We start from the raw sequence: 14,990 nt of genomic DNA on the forward strand, positions 1-14,990 counted from the left end.
TAGTCCTGTCGCCCTGCCAAAGCCGAGCTCGCCCACCATCCCTAGCCTCATCAGACCAAGACCTTGCCCGGGACCCTGGGGCAGAGGGCTGCAGAAATGGTTGCGTACCGGTTTGGAGGAGAAAAGCAGGGGAGGGAGGGGTCGTAGCTGCTTGATTTGCATACAGAGCTGTGGTCTGCTGGGAAAGTGCAGCCTTTGGAGCTTGGCAAAGGCTTCGCAAGGGGCCCGAGCATTGCCCTCGCCCCGTTTGTTGACAGGTTCTCCTTCTATGGGCTGAAGGGCCCTGTAGCCTGATTTGAGGTTGGACGCTCTATTATTCACAGGGGTGTACCGGGCCTAGACGGTGACTGGCTGACCCGTCAGGGCATCGCCCGTTTGGAAGCCCGTTTCGGAAGCGGAGGCGGGAATCCCTGCCCAATTTTCTTTTGGGGTGGTAGGGCTGTTGGCGGGGTTGCACAAGCTCTGCCAACTTTGGCGGCTTAAGCTTGGGATGCGAGGGACATGGTACAAAAATGCAAAGGTTTTCCAGGAAAAGAGTCTACGGGCAACGATTCCTTGTTGCTCTTTTCAGGTGAACTCAAGCCTCAGGGCTTTGAGGTAGGGGCACTGCCTACAGACAGCAGGAAAGGGCTTGTGCGAAGCTGCTGCCGCATTTAGGTAAGAAGAGTAAAAACCTGTACCAGGAGTGGGGCTCGAACCCACGCGGACACTTGTCCATTGGATCTTAAGTCCAACGCCTTAACCACTCGGCCATCCTGGTGAGCTGCTGCAAAGGGCTTCGAATTGAATCTTTGCTGTTTCAGCAGCAGGCGAACAAGTGGAAAACCAGCCCAGAGTGCCCCCTGCAGGAGGTTGGATGGAATTGGCTTGCGAGCGGCAAACGTCTCTCACTTAACAGCATTACAATAGCCTCCAGCTGACTGCAAGTACGGTTGCGGAAACCTCCCGGGTGCTGCAGTCGTTTCCCCGGTGGCCTAGTGGTGAGGATTTGGTGCTTTCACTGCCACGGGCCTGGCTTCGAGTCCCCGACCAGAGTGTGTGCTTTGAGTAAAGGTGGTCTAGGGCAGTCCAGAGGCAGGCTGAGCCTCGAAGGCTGGTGCAGGCCTTGGTGTGCGAGCCCGAAAAAAGGGCAGCTCCTATGTCATCCCTTCTTGCCCTCCGGCACTTGCTGTACAAGCAAAGCCCCCTTTGAACTCTGCATGGTAACCCTGCTGTGTCTCGCAGGCAATCATGGCCTGCCGCCTTTTAATAAACGTGCTCTCCCACGAAGCAGTTCTCCTAAGGAGGGTTAGTTGTGAGTGTGCATCTTCAGCGGCAGCCTCTAGGGGGAGCTTCAGCACTGACCCACAAAAGCTCATAGCGAGGAAGGCTGTCCTTTCAGGAGAGCAAGACAGGAATATCAGCGCTTGGAAGTGAAAGCGCAAACGTTCCCAAAGTGATGCTGTCTTCAATCTCTAAGCTCCCCTTTTCGCAGACCATCACAAGTGTTTTTGTTTTCTTTCTTTCTTTCTTTCTTTCTTTCTTTATTTATTTATTTATTTATTAGCAGAAACGGCCCCCGAAGACCTGCAGGCACTGGTGCCCATTGTAGCAGAGGCCCTCAGCCTTTGGACTCGGACGCCACCATCTGAGCGACACGCAACGGGGTGCACCCACCGTCCCTGGTGGTCTAGTGGTTAGGATTCGGTGCTCTCACCGCCGCGGCCCGGGTTCGATTCCCGGTCAGGGAAGGAGCTCTTTTAACAACTGACATTTTTATTTACAGCAATGCAGTTAACTGGCGACCGGAAATCTTGCTCCCAGATGCAGATTTGCGTGCACAAAATGGAGGAAGTGCCCTCAGCGCGACGCAAAACGTGTTTATGGCAGAGTCCCATTCATTCTCCTGTCGCTGCGGAAAGACTGCCCTTGACGCAAAAAAGGCAGCTTCCTTTTTCACCGCTGGAGAGAACCTATCTGCTCGGCCCTCCCCCTCTCTTCCCAGTCCCCCAATGGACTGGCCTTTGAGGCACCTGCAGGCATTGTGCACTCGGACACCACTGCCCGGCCTTCCCGAGCTGTCCAGCGGTCTCCCTGGTGGTCTAGTGGTTAGGCGGCCCGGGTTCGATTCCCGGTCAGGAAAGAGAGGCTTTTACTGAATGACATTTTTACAGAAATTCAAACAACTGCGTCTCAAAAAATATTTCTTTCAAATGTAGCTTCACTCACAGGCAATAGCGGCGTGGCTCCCCTGGCGGTAACTCCAAGCATCTTTTCAGCATGGTCCCTTACCGGAAGCTGTCGCCGCTAGAAGTGGGCCTGTGCCCCAAAAAGGAAGCTTTCTTTCTTCCAAAGCTGTAGAGAAAATATTAGTCCTGTCGCCCTGCCAAAGCCGAGCTCGCCCACCATCCCTAGCCTCATCAGACCAAGACCTTGCCCGGGACCCTGGGGCAGAGGGCTGCAGAAATGGTTGCGTACCGGTTTGGAGGAGAAAAGCAGGGGAGGGAGGGGTCGTAGCTGCTTGATTTGCATACAGAGCTGTGGTCTGCTGGGAAAGTGCAGCCTTTGGAGCTTGGCAAAGGCTTCGCAAGGGGCCCGAGCATTGCCCTCGCCCCGTTTGTTGACAGGTTCTCCTTCTATGGGCTGAAGGGCCCTGTAGCCTGATTTGAGGTTGGACGCTCTATTATTCACAGGGGTGTACCGGGCCTAGACGGTGACTGGCTGACCCGTCAGGGCATCGCCCGTTTGGAAGCCCGTTTCGGAAGCGGAGGCGGGAATCCCTGCCCAATTTTCTTTTGGGGTGGTAGGGCTGTTGGCGGGGTTGCACAAGCTCTGCCAACTTTGGCGGCTTAAGCTTGGGATGCGAGGGACATGGTACAAAAATGCAAAGGTTTTCCAGGAAAAGAGTCTACGGGCAACGATTCCTTGTTGCTCTTTTCAGGTGAACTCAAGCCTCAGGGCTTTGAGGTAGGGGCACTGCCTACAGACAGCAGGAAAGGGCTTGTGCGAAGCTGCTGCCGCATTTAGGTAAGAAGAGTAAAAACCTGTACCAGGAGTGGGGCTCGAACCCACGCGGACACTTGTCCATTGGATCTTAAGTCCAACGCCTTAACCACTCGGCCATCCTGGTGAGCTGCTGCAAAGGGCTTCGAATTGAATCTTTGCTGTTTCAGCAGCAGGCGAACAAGTGGAAAACCAGCCCAGAGTGCCCCCTGCAGGAGGTTGGATGGAATTGGCTTGCGAGCGGCAAACGTCTCTCACTTAACAGCATTACAATAGCCTCCAGCTGACTGCAAGTACGGTTGCGGAAACCTCCCGGGTGCTGCAGTCGTTTCCCCGGTGGCCTAGTGGTGAGGATTTGGTGCTTTCACTGCCACGGGCCTGGCTTCGAGTCCCCGACCAGAGTGTGTGCTTTGAGTAAAGGTGGTCTAGGGCAGTCCAGAGGCAGGCTGAGCCTCGAAGGCTGGTGCAGGCCTTGGTGTGCGAGCCCGAAAAAAGGGCAGCTCCTATGTCATCCCTTCTTGCCCTCCGGCACTTGCTGTACAAGCAAAGCCCCCTTTGAACTCTGCATGGTAACCCTGCTGTGTCTCGCAGGCAATCATGGCCTGCCGCCTTTTAATAAACGTGCTCTCCCACGAAGCAGTTCTCCTAAGGAGGGTTAGTTGTGAGTGTGCATCTTCAGCGGCAGCCTCTAGGGGGAGCTTCAGCACTGACCCACAAAAGCTCATAGCGAGGAAGGCTGTCCTTTCAGGAGAGCAAGACAGGAATATCAGCGCTTGGAAGTGAAAGCGCAAACGTTCCCAAAGTGATGCTGTCTTCAATCTCTAAGCTCCCCTTTTCGCAGACCATCACAAGTGTTTTTGTTTTCTTTCTTTCTTTCTTTCTTTATTTCTTTATTTATTTATTTATTAGCAGAAACGGCCCCCGAAGACCTGCAGGCACTGGTGCCCATTGTAGCAGAGGCCCTCAGCCTTTGGACTCGGACGCCACCATCTGAGCGACACGCAACGGGGTGCACCCACCGTCCCTGGTGGTCTAGTGGTTAGGATTCGGCGCTCTCACCGCCGCGGCCCGGGTTCGATTCCCGGTCAGGGAAGGAGCTCTTTTAACAACTGACATTTTTATTTACAGCAATGCAGTTAACTGGCGACCGGAAATCTTGCTCCCAGATGCAGATTTGCGTGCACAAAATGGAGGAAGTGCCCTCAGCGCGACGCAAAACGTGTTTATGGCAGAGTCCCATTCATTCTCCTGTCGCTGCGGAAAGACTGCCCTTGACGCAAAAAAGGCAGCTTCCTTTTTCACCGCTGGAGAGAACCTATCTGCTCGGCCCTCCCCCTCTCTTCCCAGTCCCCCAATGGACTGGCCTTTGAGGCACCTGCAGGCATTGTGCACTCGGACACCACTGCCCGGCCTTCCCGAGCTGTCCAGCGGTCTCCCTGGTGGTCTAGTGGTTAGGCGGCCCGGGTTCGATTCCCGGTCAGGAAAGAGAGGCTTTTACTGAATGACATTTTTACAGAAATTCAAACAACTGCGTCTCAAAAAATATTTCTTTCAAATGTAGCTTCACTCACAGGCAATAGCGGCGTGGCTCCCCTGGCGGTAACTCCAAGCATCTTTTCAGCATGGTCCCTTACCGGAAGCTGTCGCCGCTAGAAGTGGGCCTGTGCCCCAAAAAGGAAGCTTTCTTTCTTCCAAAGCTGTAGAGAAAATATTAGTCCTGTCGCCCTGCCAAAGCCGAGCTCGCCCACCATCCCTAGCCTCATCAGACCAAGACCTTGCCCGGGACCCTGGGGCAGAGGGCTGCAGAAATGGTTGCGTACCGGTTTGGAGGAGAAAAGCAGGGGAGGGAGGGGTCGTAGCTGCTTGATTTGCATACAGAGCTGTGGTCTGCTGGGAAAGTGCAGCCTTTGGAGCTTGGCAAAGGCTTCGCAAGGGGCCCGAGCATTGCCCTCGCCCCGTTTGTTGACAGGTTCTCCTTCTATGGGCTGAAGGGCCCTGTAGCCTGATTTGAGGTTGGACGCTCTATTATTCACAGGGGTGTACCGGGCCTAGACGGTGACTGGCTGACCCGTCAGGGCATCGCCCGTTTGGAAGCCCGTTTCGGAAGCCGTTTCGGAAGCGGAGGCGGGAATCCCTGCCCAATTTTCTTTTGGGGTGGTAGGGCTGTTGGCGGGGTTGCACAAGCTCTGCCAACTTTGGCGGCTTAAGCTTGGGATGCGAGGGACATGGTACAAAAATGCAAAGGTTTTCCAGGAAAAGAGTCTACGGGCAACGATTCCTTGTTGCTCTTTTCAGGTGAACTCAAGCCTCAGGGCTTTGAGGTAGGGGCACTGCCTACAGACAGCAGGAAAGGGCTTGTGCGAAGCTGCTGCCGCATTTAGGTAAGAAGAGTAAAAACCTGTACCAGGAGTGGGGCTCGAACCCACGCGGACACTTGTCCATTGGATCTTAAGTCCAACGCCTTAACCACTCGGCCATCCTGGTGAGCTGCTGCAAAGGGCTTCGAATTGAATCTTTGCTGTTTCAGCAGCAGGCGAACAAGTGGAAAACCAGCCCAGAGTGCCCCCTGCAGGAGGTTGGATGGAATTGGCTTGCGAGCGGCAAACGTCTCTCACTTAACAGCATTACAATAGCCTCCAGCTGACTGCAAGTACGGTTGCGGAAACCTCCCGGGTGCTGCAGTCGTTTCCCCGGTGGCCTAGTGGTGAGGATTTGGTGCTTTCACTGCCACGGGCCTGGCTTCGAGTCCCCGACCAGAGTGTGTGCTTTGAGTAAAGGTGGTCTAGGGCAGTACAGAGGCAGGCTGAGCCTCGAAGGCTGGTGCAGGCCTTGGTGTGCGAGCCCGAAAAAAGGGCAGCTCCTATGTCATCCCTTCTTGCCCTCCGGCACTTGCTGTACAAGCAAAGCCCCCTTTGAACTCTGCATGGTAACCCTGCTGTGTCTCGCAGGCAATCATGGCCTGCCGCCTTTTAATAAACGTGCTCTCCCACGAAGCAGTTCTCCTAAGGAGGGTTAGTTGTGAGTGTGCATCTTCAGCGGCAGCCTCTAGGGGGAGCTTCAGCACTGACCCACAAAAGCTCATAGCGAGGAAGGCTGTCCTTTCAGGAGAGCAAGACAGGAATATCAGCGCTTGGAAGTGAAAGCGCAAACGTTCCCAAAGTGATGCTGTCTTCAATCTCTAAGCTCCCCTTTTCGCAGACCATCACAAGTGTTTTTGTTTTCTTTCTTTCTTTCTTTATTTCTTTATTTATTAGCAGAAACGGCCCCCGAAGACCTGCAGGCACTGGTGCCCATTGTAGCAGAGGCCCTCAGCCTTTGGACTCGGACGCCACCATCTGAGCGACACGCAACTGGGTGCACCCACCGTCCCTGGTGGTCTAGTGGTTAGGATTCGGCGCTCTCACCGCCGCGGCCCGGGTTCGATTCCCGGTCAGGGAAGGAGCTCTTTTAACAACTGACATTTTTATTTACAGCAATGCAGTTAACTGGCGACCGGAAATCTTGCTCCCAGATGCAGATTTGCGTGCACAAAATGGAGGAAGTGCCCTCAGCGCGACGCAAAACGTGTTTATGGCAGAGTCCCATTCATTCTCCTGTCGCTGCGGAAAGACTGCCCTTGACGCAAAAAAGGCAGCTTCCTTTTTCACCGCTGGAGAGAACCTATCTGCTCGGCCCTCCCCCTCTCTTCCCAGTCCCCCAATGGACTGGCCTTTGAGGCACCTGCAGGCATTGTGCACTCGGACACCACTGCCCGGCCTTCCCGAGTTGTCCAGCGGTCTCCCTGGTGGTCTAGTGGTTAGGATTCGGCGCTCTCACCGCCGCGGCCCGGGTTCGTTTCCCGGTCAGAGAAGAGAGGCTTTTACTGAATGACATTTTTACAGAAATTCAAACAACTGCGTCTCAAAAAATATTTCTTTCAAATGTAGCTTCACTCACAGGCAATAGCGGCGTGGCTCCCCTGGCGGTAACTCCAAGCATCTTTTCAGCATGGTCCCTTACCGGAAGCTGTCGCCGCTAGAAGTGGGCCTGTGCCCCAAAAAGGAAGCTTTCTTTCTTCCAAAGCTGTAGAGAAAATATTAGTCCTGTCGCCCTGCCAAAGCCGAGCTCGCCCACCATCCCTAGCCTCATCAGACCAAGACCTTGCCCGGGACCCTGGGGCAGAGGGCTGCAGAAATGGTTGCGTACCGGTTTGGAGGAGAAAAGCAGGGGAGGGAGGGGTCGTAGCTGCTTGATTTGCATACAGAGCTGTGGTCTGCTGGGAAAGTGCAGCCTTTGGAGCTTGGCAAAGGCTTCGCAAGGGGCCCGAGCATTGCCCTCGCCCCGTTTGTTGACAGGTTCTCCTTCTATGGGCTGAAGGGCCCTGTAGCCTGATTTGAGGTTGGACGCTCTATTATTCACAGGGGTGTACCGGGCCTAGACGGTGACTGGCTGACCCGTCAGGGCATCGCCCGTTTGGAAGCCCGTTTCGGAAGCCGTGAGGAAGCGGAGGCGGGAATCCCTGCCCAATTTTCTTTTGGGGTGGTAGGGCTGTTGGCGGGGTTGCACAAGCTCTGCCAACTTTGGCGGCTTAAGCTTGGGATGCGAGGGACATGGTACAAAAATGCAAAGGTTTTCCAGGAAAAGAGTCTACGGGCAACGATTCCTTGTTGCTCTTTTCAGGTGAACTCAAGCCTCAGGGCTTTGAGGTAGGGGCACTGCCTACAGACAGCAGGAAAGGGCTTGTGCGAAGCTGCTGCCGCATTTAGGTAAGAAGAGTAAAAACCTGTACCAGGAGTGGGGCTCGAACCCACGCGGACACTTGTCCATTGGATCTTAAGTCCAACGCCTTAACCACTCGGCCATCCTGGTGAGCTGCTGCAAAGGGCTTCGAATTGAATCTTTGCTGTTTCAGCAGCAGGCGAACAAGTGGAAAACCAGCCCAGAGTGCCCCCTGCAGGAGGTTGGATGGAATTGGCTTGCGAGCGGCAAACGTCTCTCACTTAACAGCATTACAATAGCCTCCAGCTGACTGCAAGTACGGTTGCGGAAACCTCCCGGGTGCTGCAGTCGTTTCCCCGGTGGCCTAGTGGTGAGGATTTGGTGCTTTCACTGCCACGGGCCTGGCTTCGAGTCCCCGACCAGAGTGTGTGCTTTGAGTAAAGGTGGTCTAGGGCAGTACAGAGGCAGGCTGAGCCTCGAAGGCTGGTGCAGGCCTTGGTGTGCGAGCCCGAAAAAAGGGCAGCTCCTATGTCATCCCTTCTTGCCCTCCGGCACTTGCTGTACAAGCAAAGCCCCCTTTGAACTCTGCATGGTAACCCTGCTGTGTCTCGCAGGCAATCATGGCCTGCCGCCTTTTAATAAACGTGCTCTCCCACGAAGCAGTTCTCCTAAGGAGGGTTAGTTGTGAGTGTGCATCTTCAGCGGCAGCCTCTAGGGGGAGCTTCAGCACTGACCCACAAAAGCTCATAGCGAGGAAGGCTGTCCTTTCAGGAGAGCAAGACAGGAATATCAGCGCTTGGAAGTGAAAGCGCAAACGTTCCCAAAGTGATGCTGTCTTCAATCTCTAAGCTCCCCTTTTCGCAGACCATCACAAGTGTTTTTGTTTTCTTTCTTTCTTTCTTTATTTCTTTATTTATTAGCAGAAACGGCCCCCGAAGACCTGCAGGCACTGGTGCCCATTGTAGCAGAGGCCCTCAGCCTTTGGACTCGGACGCCACCATCTGAGCGACACGCAACGGGGTGCACCCACCGTCCCTGGTGGTCTAGTGGTTAGGATTCGGCGCTCTCACCGCCGCGGCCCGGGTTCGATTCCCGGTCAGGGAAGGAGCTCTTTTAACAACTGACATTTTTATTTACAGCAATGCAGTTAACTGGCGACCGGAAATCTTGCTCCCAGATGCAGATTTGCGTGCACAAAATGGAGGAAGTGCCCTCAGCGCGACGCAAAACGTGTTTATGGCAGAGTCCCATTCATTCTCCTGTCGCTGCGGAAAGACTGCCCTTGACGCAAAAAAGGCAGCTTCCTTTTTCACCGCTGGAGAGAACCTATCTGCTCGGCCCTCCCCCTCTCTTCCCAGTCCCCCAATGGACTGGCCTTTGAGGCACCTGCAGGCATTGTGCACTCGGACACCACTGCCCGGCCTTCCCGAGTTGTCCAGCGGTCTCCCTGGTGGTCTAGTGGTTAGGATTCGGCGCTCTCACCGCCGCGGCCCGGGTTCGATTCCCGGTCAGGGAAGAGAGGCTTTTACTGAATGACATTTTTACAGAAATTCAAACAACTGCGTCTCAAAAAATATTTCTTTCAAATGTAGCTTCACTCACAGGCAATAGCGGCGTGGCTCCCCTGGCGGTAACTCCAAGCATCTTTTCAGCATGGTCCCTTACCGGAAGCTGTCGCCGCTAGAAGTGGGCCTGTGCCCCAAAAAGGAAGCTTTCTTTCTTCCAAAGCTGTAGAGAAAATATTAGTCCTGTCGCCCTGCCAAAGCCGAGCTCGCCCACCATCCCTAGCCTCATCAGACCAAGACCTTGCCCGGGACCCTGGGGCAGAGGGCTGCAGAAATGGTTGCGTACCGGTTTGGAGGAGAAAAGCAGGGGAGGGAGGGGTCGTAGCTGCTTGATTTGCATACAGAGCTGTGGTCTGCTGGGAAAGTGCAGCCTTTGGAGCTTGGCAAAGGCTTCGCAAGGGGCCCGAGCATTGCCCTCGCCCCGTTTGTTGACAGGTTCTCCTTCTATGGGCTGAAGGGCCCTGTAGCCTGATTTGAGGTTGGACGCTCTATTATTCACAGGGGTGTACCGGGCCTAGACGGTGACTGGCTGACCCGTCAGGGCATCGCCCGTTTGGAAGCCCGTTTCGGAAGCGGAGGCGGGAATCCCTGCCCAATTTTCTTTTGGGGTGGTAGGGCTGTTGGCGGGGTTGCACAAGCTCTGCCAACTTTGGCGGCTTAAGCTTGGGATGCGAGGGACATGGTACAAAAATGCAAAGGTTTTCCAGGAAAAGAGTCTACGGGCAACGATTCCTTGTTGCTCTTTTCAGGTGAACTCAAGCCTCAGGGCTTTGAGGTAGGGGCACTGCCTACAGACAGCAGGAAAGGGCTTGTGCGAAGCTGCTGCCGCATTTAGGTAAGAAGAGTAAAAACCTGTACCAGGAGTGGGGCTCGAACCCACGCGGACACTTGTCCATTGGATCTTAAGTCCAACGCCTTAACCACTCGGCCATCCTGGTGAGCTGCTGCAAAGGGCTTCGAATTGAATCTTTGCTGTTTCAGCAGCAGGCGAACAAGTGGAAAACCAGCCCAGAGTGCCCCCTGCAGGAGGTTGGATGGAATTGGCTTGCGAGCGGCAAACGTCTCTCACTTAACAGCATTACAATAGCCTCCAGCTGACTGCAAGTACGGTTGCGGAAACCTCCCGGGTGCTGCAGTCGTTTCCCCGGTGGCCTAGTGGTGAGGATTTGGTGCTTTCACTGCCACGGGCCTGGCTTCGAGTCCCCGACCAGAGTGTGTGCTTTGAGTAAAGGTGGTCTAGGGCAGTCCAGAGGCAGGCTGAGCCTCGAAGGCTGGTGCAGGCCTTGGTGTGCGAGCCCGAAAAAAGGGCAGCTCCTATGTCATCCCTTCTTGCCCTCCGGCACTTGCTGTACAAGCAAAGCCCCCTTTGAACTCTGCATGGTAACCCTGCTGTGTCTCGCAGGCAATCATGGCCTGCCGCCTTTTAATAAACGTGCTCTCCCACGAAGCAGTTCTCCTAAGGAGGGTTAGTTGTGAGTGTGCATCTTCAGCGGCAGCCTCTAGGGGGAGCTTCAGCACTGACCCACAAAAGCTCATAGCGAGGAAGGCTGTCCTTTCAGGAGAGCAAGACAGGAATATCAGCGCTTGGAAGTGAAAGCGCAAACGTTCCCAAAGTGATGCTGTCTTCAATCTCTAAGCTCCCCTTTTCGCAGACCATCACAAGTGTTTTTGTTTTCTTTCTTTCTTTCTTTCTTTCTTTCTTTCTTTATTTATTTATTTATTTATTAGCAGAAACGGCCCCCGAAGACCTGCAGGCACTGGTGCCCATTGTAGCAGAGGCCCTCAGCCTTTGGACTCGGACGCCACCATCTGAGCGACACGCAACGGGGTGCACCCACCGTCCCTGGTGGTCTAGTGGTTAGGATTCGGCGCTCTCACCGCCGCGGCCCGGGTTCGATTCCCGGTCAGGGAAGGAGCTCTTTTAACAACTGACATTTTTATTTACAGCAATGCAGTTAACTGGCGACCGGAAATCTTGCTCCCAGATGCAGATTTGCGTGCACAAAATGGAGGAAGTGCCCTCAGCGCGACGCAAAACGTGTTTATGGCAGAGTCCCATTCATTCTCCTGTCGCTGCGGAAAGACTGCCCTTGACGCAAAAAAGGCAGCTTCCTTTTTCACCGCTGGAGAGAACCTATCTGCTCGGCCCTCCCCCTCTCTTCCCAGTCCCCCAATGGACTGGCCTTTGAGGCACCTGCAGGCATTGTGCACTCGGACACCACTGCCCGGCCTTCCCGAGCTGTCCAGCGGTCTCCCTGGTGGTCTAGTGGTTAGGCGGCCCGGGTTCGATTCCCGGTCAGGAAAGAGAGGCTTTTACTGAATGACATTTTTACAGAAATTCAAACAACTGCGTCTCAAAAAATATTTCTTTCAAATGTAGCTTCACTCACAGGCAATAGCGGCGTGGCTCCCCTGGCGGTAACTCCAAGCATCTTTTCAGCATGGTCCCTTACCGGAAGCTGTCGCCGCTAGAAGTGGGCCTGTGCCCCAAAAAGGAAGCTTTCTTTCTTCCAAAGCTGTAGAGAAAATATTAGTCCTGTCGCCCTGCCAAAGCCGAGCTCGCCCACCATCCCTAGCCTCATCAGACCAAGACCTTGCCCGGGACCCTGGGGCAGAGGGCTGCAGAAATGGTTGCGTACCGGTTTGGAGGAGAAAAGCAGGGGAGGGAGGGGTCGTAGCTGCTTGATTTGCATACAGAGCTGTGGTCTGCTGGGAAAGTGCAGCCTTTGGAGCTTGGCAAAGGCTTCGCAAGGGGCCCGAGCATTGCCCTCGCCCCGTTTGTTGACAGGTTCTCCTTCTATGGGCTGAAGGGCCCTGTAGCCTGATTTGAGGTTGGACGCTCTATTATTCACAGGGGTGTACCGGGCCTAGACGGTGACTGGCTGACCCGTCAGGGCATCGCCCGTTTGGAAGCCCGTTTCGGAAGCGGAGGCGGGAATCCCTGCCCAATTTTCTTTTGGGGTGGTAGGGCTGTTGGCGGGGTTGCACAAGCTCTGCCAACTTTGGCGGCTTAAGCTTGGGATGCGAGGGACATGGTACAAAAATGCAAAGGTTTTCCAGGAAAAGAGTCTACGGGCAACGATTCCTTGTTGCTCTTTTCAGGTGAACTCAAGCCTCAGGGCTTTGAGGTAGGGGCACTGCCTACAGACAGCAGGAAAGGGCTTGTGCGAAGCTGCTGCCGCATTTAGGTAAGAAGAGTAAAAACCTGTACCAGGAGTGGGGCTCGAACCCACGCGGACACTTGTCCATTGGATCTTAAGTCCAACGCCTTAACCACTCGGCCATCCTGGTGAGCTGCTGCAAAGGGCTTCGAATTGAATCTTTGCTGTTTCAGCAGCAGGCGAACAAGTGGAAAACCAGCCCAGAGTGCCCCCTGCAGGAGGTTGGATGGAATTGGCTTGCGAGCGGCAAACGTCTCTCACTTAACAGCATTACAATAGCCTCCAGCTGACTGCAAGTACGGTTGCGGAAACCTCCCGGGTGCTGCAGTCGTTTCCCCGGTGGCCTAGTGGTGAGGATTTGGTGCTTTCACTGCCACGGGCCTGGCTTCGAGTCCCCGACCAGAGTGTGTGCTTTGAGTAAAGGTGGTCTAGGGCAGTCCAGAGGCAGGCTGAGCCTCGAAGGCTGGTGCAGGCCTTGGTGTGCGAGCCCGAAAAAAGGGCAGCTCCTATGTCATCCCTTCTTGCCCTCCGGCACTTGCTGTACAAGCAAAGCCCCCTTTGAACTCTGCATGGTAACCCTGCTGTGTCTCGCAGGCAATCATGGCCTGCCGCCTTTTAATAAACGTGCTCTCCCACGAAGCAGTTCTCCTAAGGAGGGTTAGTTGTGAGTGTGCATCTTCAGCGGCAGCCTCTAGGGGGAGCTTCAGCACTGACCCACAAAAGCTCATAGCGAGGAAGGCTGTCCTTTCAGGAGAGCAAGACAGGAATATCAGCGCTTGGAAGTGAAAGCGCAAACGTTCCCAAAGTGATGCTGTCTTCAATCTCTAAGCTCCCCTTTTCGCAGACCATCACAAGTGTTTTTGTTTTCTTTCTTTCTTTCTTTCTTTATTTCTTTATTTATTTATTTATTAGCAGAAACGGCCCCCGAAGACCTGCAGGCACTGGTGCCCATTGTAGCAGAGGCCCTCAGCCTTTGGACTCGGACGCCACCATCTGAGCGACACGCAACGGGGTGCACCCACCGTCCCTGGTGGTCTAGTGGTTAGGATTCGGCGCTCTCACCGCCGCGGCCCGGGTTCGATTCCCGGTCAGGGAAGGAGCTCTTTTAACAACTGACATTTTTATTTACAGCAATGCAGTTAACTGGCGACCGGAAATCTTGCTCCCAGATGCAGATTTGCGTGCACAAAATGGAGGAAGTGCCCTCAGCGCGACGCAAAACGTGTTTATGGCAGAGTCCCATTCATTCTCCTGTCGCTGCGGAAAGACTGCCCTTGACGCAAAAAAGGCAGCTTCCTTTTTCACCGCTGGAGAGAACCTATCTGCTCGGCCCTCCCCCTCTCTTCCCAGTCCCCCAATGGACTGGCCTTTGAGGCACCTGCAGGCATTGTGCACTCGGACACCACTGCCCGGCCTTCCCGAGCTGTCCAGCGGTCTCCCTGGTGGTCTAGTGGTTAGGCGGCCCGGGTTCGATTCCCGGTCAGGAAAGAGAGGCTTTTACTGAATGACATTTTTACAGAAATTCAAACAACTGCGTCTCAAAAAATATTTCTTTCAAATGTAGCTTCACTCACAGGCAATAGCGGCGTGGCTCCCCTGGCGGTAACTCCAAGCATCTTTTCAGCATGGTCCCTTACCGGAAGCTGTCGCCGCTAGAAGTGGGCCTGTGCCCCAAAAAGGAAGCTTTCTTTCTTCCAAAGCTGTAGAGAAAATATTAGTCCTGTCGCCCTGCCAAAGCCGAGCTCGCCCACCATCCCTAGCCTCATCAGACCAAGACCTTGCCCGGGACCCTGGGGCAGAGGGCTGCAGAAATGGTTGCGTACCGGTTTGGAGGAGAAAAGCAGGGGAGGGAGGGGTCGTAGCTGCTTGATTTGCATACAGAGCTGTGGTCTGCTGGGAAAGTGCAGCCTTTGGAGCTTGGCAAAGGCTTCGCAAGGGGCCCGAGCATTGCCCTCGCCCCGTTTGTTGACAGGTTCTCCTTCTATGGGCTGAAGGGCCCTGTAGCCTGATTTGAGGTTGGACGCTCTATTATTCACAGGGGTGTACCGGGCCTAGACGGTGACTGGCTGACCCGTCAGGGCATCGCCCGTTTGGAAGCCCGTTTCGGAAGCGGAGGCGGGAATCCCTGCCCAATTTTCTTTTGGGGTGGTAGGGCTGTTGGCGGGGTTGCACAAGCTCTGCCAACTTTGGCGGCTTAAGCTTGGGATGCGAGGGACATGGTACAAAAATGCAAAGGTTTTCCAGGAAAAGAGTCTACGGGCAACGATTCCTTGTTGCTCTTTTCAGGTGAACTCAAGCCTCAGGGCTTTGAGGTAGGGGCACTGCCTACAGACAGCAGGAAAGGGCTTGTGCGAAGCTGCTGCCGCATTTAGGTAAGAAGAGTAAAAACCTGTACCAGGAGTGGGGCTCGAACCCACGCGGACACTTGTCCATTGGATCTTAAGTCCAACGCCTTAACCACTCGGCCATCCTGGTGAGCTGCTGCAAAGGGCTTCGAATTGAATCTTTGCTGTTTCAGCAGCAGGCGAACAAGTGGAAAACCAGCCCAGAGTGCCCCCTGCAGGAGGTTGGATGGAATTGGCTT

At 54.6% G+C, this 14,990-nt stretch overlaps 15 non-coding genes across 15 annotated transcripts; 8 read left to right on the top strand and 7 right to left on the bottom strand.

The window, feature by feature from the left end:
• Positions 1-677: 677 nt before the first annotated feature.
• On the bottom strand, positions 678-760 carry TRNAL-UAA (transfer RNA leucine (anticodon UAA)). Its single transcript has one exon. It is a non-coding gene; the product is annotated as a tRNA-Leu (tRNA).
• Positions 761-1,658: 898 nt separating this feature from the next.
• On the top strand, positions 1,659-1,730 carry TRNAE-CUC (transfer RNA glutamic acid (anticodon CUC)). Its single transcript has one exon. It is a non-coding gene; the product is annotated as a tRNA-Glu (tRNA).
• A 1,296-nt stretch (positions 1,731-3,026) lies between these two features.
• Positions 3,027-3,109, bottom strand: TRNAL-UAA (transfer RNA leucine (anticodon UAA)). Its single transcript has one exon. It is a non-coding gene; the product is annotated as a tRNA-Leu (tRNA).
• Positions 3,110-4,003: 894 nt separating this feature from the next.
• Positions 4,004-4,075, top strand: TRNAE-CUC (transfer RNA glutamic acid (anticodon CUC)). Its single transcript has one exon. It is a non-coding gene; the product is annotated as a tRNA-Glu (tRNA).
• A 1,308-nt stretch (positions 4,076-5,383) lies between these two features.
• TRNAL-UAA (transfer RNA leucine (anticodon UAA)) lies at positions 5,384-5,466 on the bottom strand. Its single transcript has one exon. It is a non-coding gene; the product is annotated as a tRNA-Leu (tRNA).
• An 882-nt stretch (positions 5,467-6,348) lies between these two features.
• Positions 6,349-6,420, top strand: TRNAE-CUC (transfer RNA glutamic acid (anticodon CUC)). Its single transcript has one exon. It is a non-coding gene; the product is annotated as a tRNA-Glu (tRNA).
• Positions 6,421-6,760: 340 nt separating this feature from the next.
• On the top strand, positions 6,761-6,832 carry TRNAE-CUC (transfer RNA glutamic acid (anticodon CUC)). The gene has a single exon. It is a non-coding gene; the product is annotated as a tRNA-Glu (tRNA).
• A 915-nt stretch (positions 6,833-7,747) lies between these two features.
• TRNAL-UAA (transfer RNA leucine (anticodon UAA)) lies at positions 7,748-7,830 on the bottom strand. The gene has a single exon. It is a non-coding gene; the product is annotated as a tRNA-Leu (tRNA).
• Positions 7,831-8,712: 882 nt separating this feature from the next.
• TRNAE-CUC (transfer RNA glutamic acid (anticodon CUC)) lies at positions 8,713-8,784 on the top strand. The gene has a single exon. It is a non-coding gene; the product is annotated as a tRNA-Glu (tRNA).
• Positions 8,785-9,124: 340 nt separating this feature from the next.
• Positions 9,125-9,196, top strand: TRNAE-CUC (transfer RNA glutamic acid (anticodon CUC)). Its single transcript has one exon. It is a non-coding gene; the product is annotated as a tRNA-Glu (tRNA).
• Positions 9,197-10,100: 904 nt separating this feature from the next.
• Positions 10,101-10,183, bottom strand: TRNAL-UAA (transfer RNA leucine (anticodon UAA)). Its single transcript has one exon. It is a non-coding gene; the product is annotated as a tRNA-Leu (tRNA).
• A 902-nt stretch (positions 10,184-11,085) lies between these two features.
• TRNAE-CUC (transfer RNA glutamic acid (anticodon CUC)) lies at positions 11,086-11,157 on the top strand. The gene has a single exon. It is a non-coding gene; the product is annotated as a tRNA-Glu (tRNA).
• A 1,296-nt stretch (positions 11,158-12,453) lies between these two features.
• On the bottom strand, positions 12,454-12,536 carry TRNAL-UAA (transfer RNA leucine (anticodon UAA)). The gene has a single exon. It is a non-coding gene; the product is annotated as a tRNA-Leu (tRNA).
• Positions 12,537-13,430: 894 nt separating this feature from the next.
• TRNAE-CUC (transfer RNA glutamic acid (anticodon CUC)) lies at positions 13,431-13,502 on the top strand. The gene has a single exon. It is a non-coding gene; the product is annotated as a tRNA-Glu (tRNA).
• A 1,296-nt stretch (positions 13,503-14,798) lies between these two features.
• On the bottom strand, positions 14,799-14,881 carry TRNAL-UAA (transfer RNA leucine (anticodon UAA)). The gene has a single exon. It is a non-coding gene; the product is annotated as a tRNA-Leu (tRNA).
• Positions 14,882-14,990: the final 109 nt, after the last annotated feature.

Source organism: Ambystoma mexicanum, chromosome 5p, assembly GCF_040938575.1.
Source record: "Ambystoma mexicanum isolate Mex_15411 chromosome 5p, UKY_AmexF1_1, whole genome shotgun sequence".
Classification (NCBI taxonomy): domain Eukaryota; kingdom Metazoa; phylum Chordata; class Amphibia; order Caudata; family Ambystomatidae; genus Ambystoma; species Ambystoma mexicanum.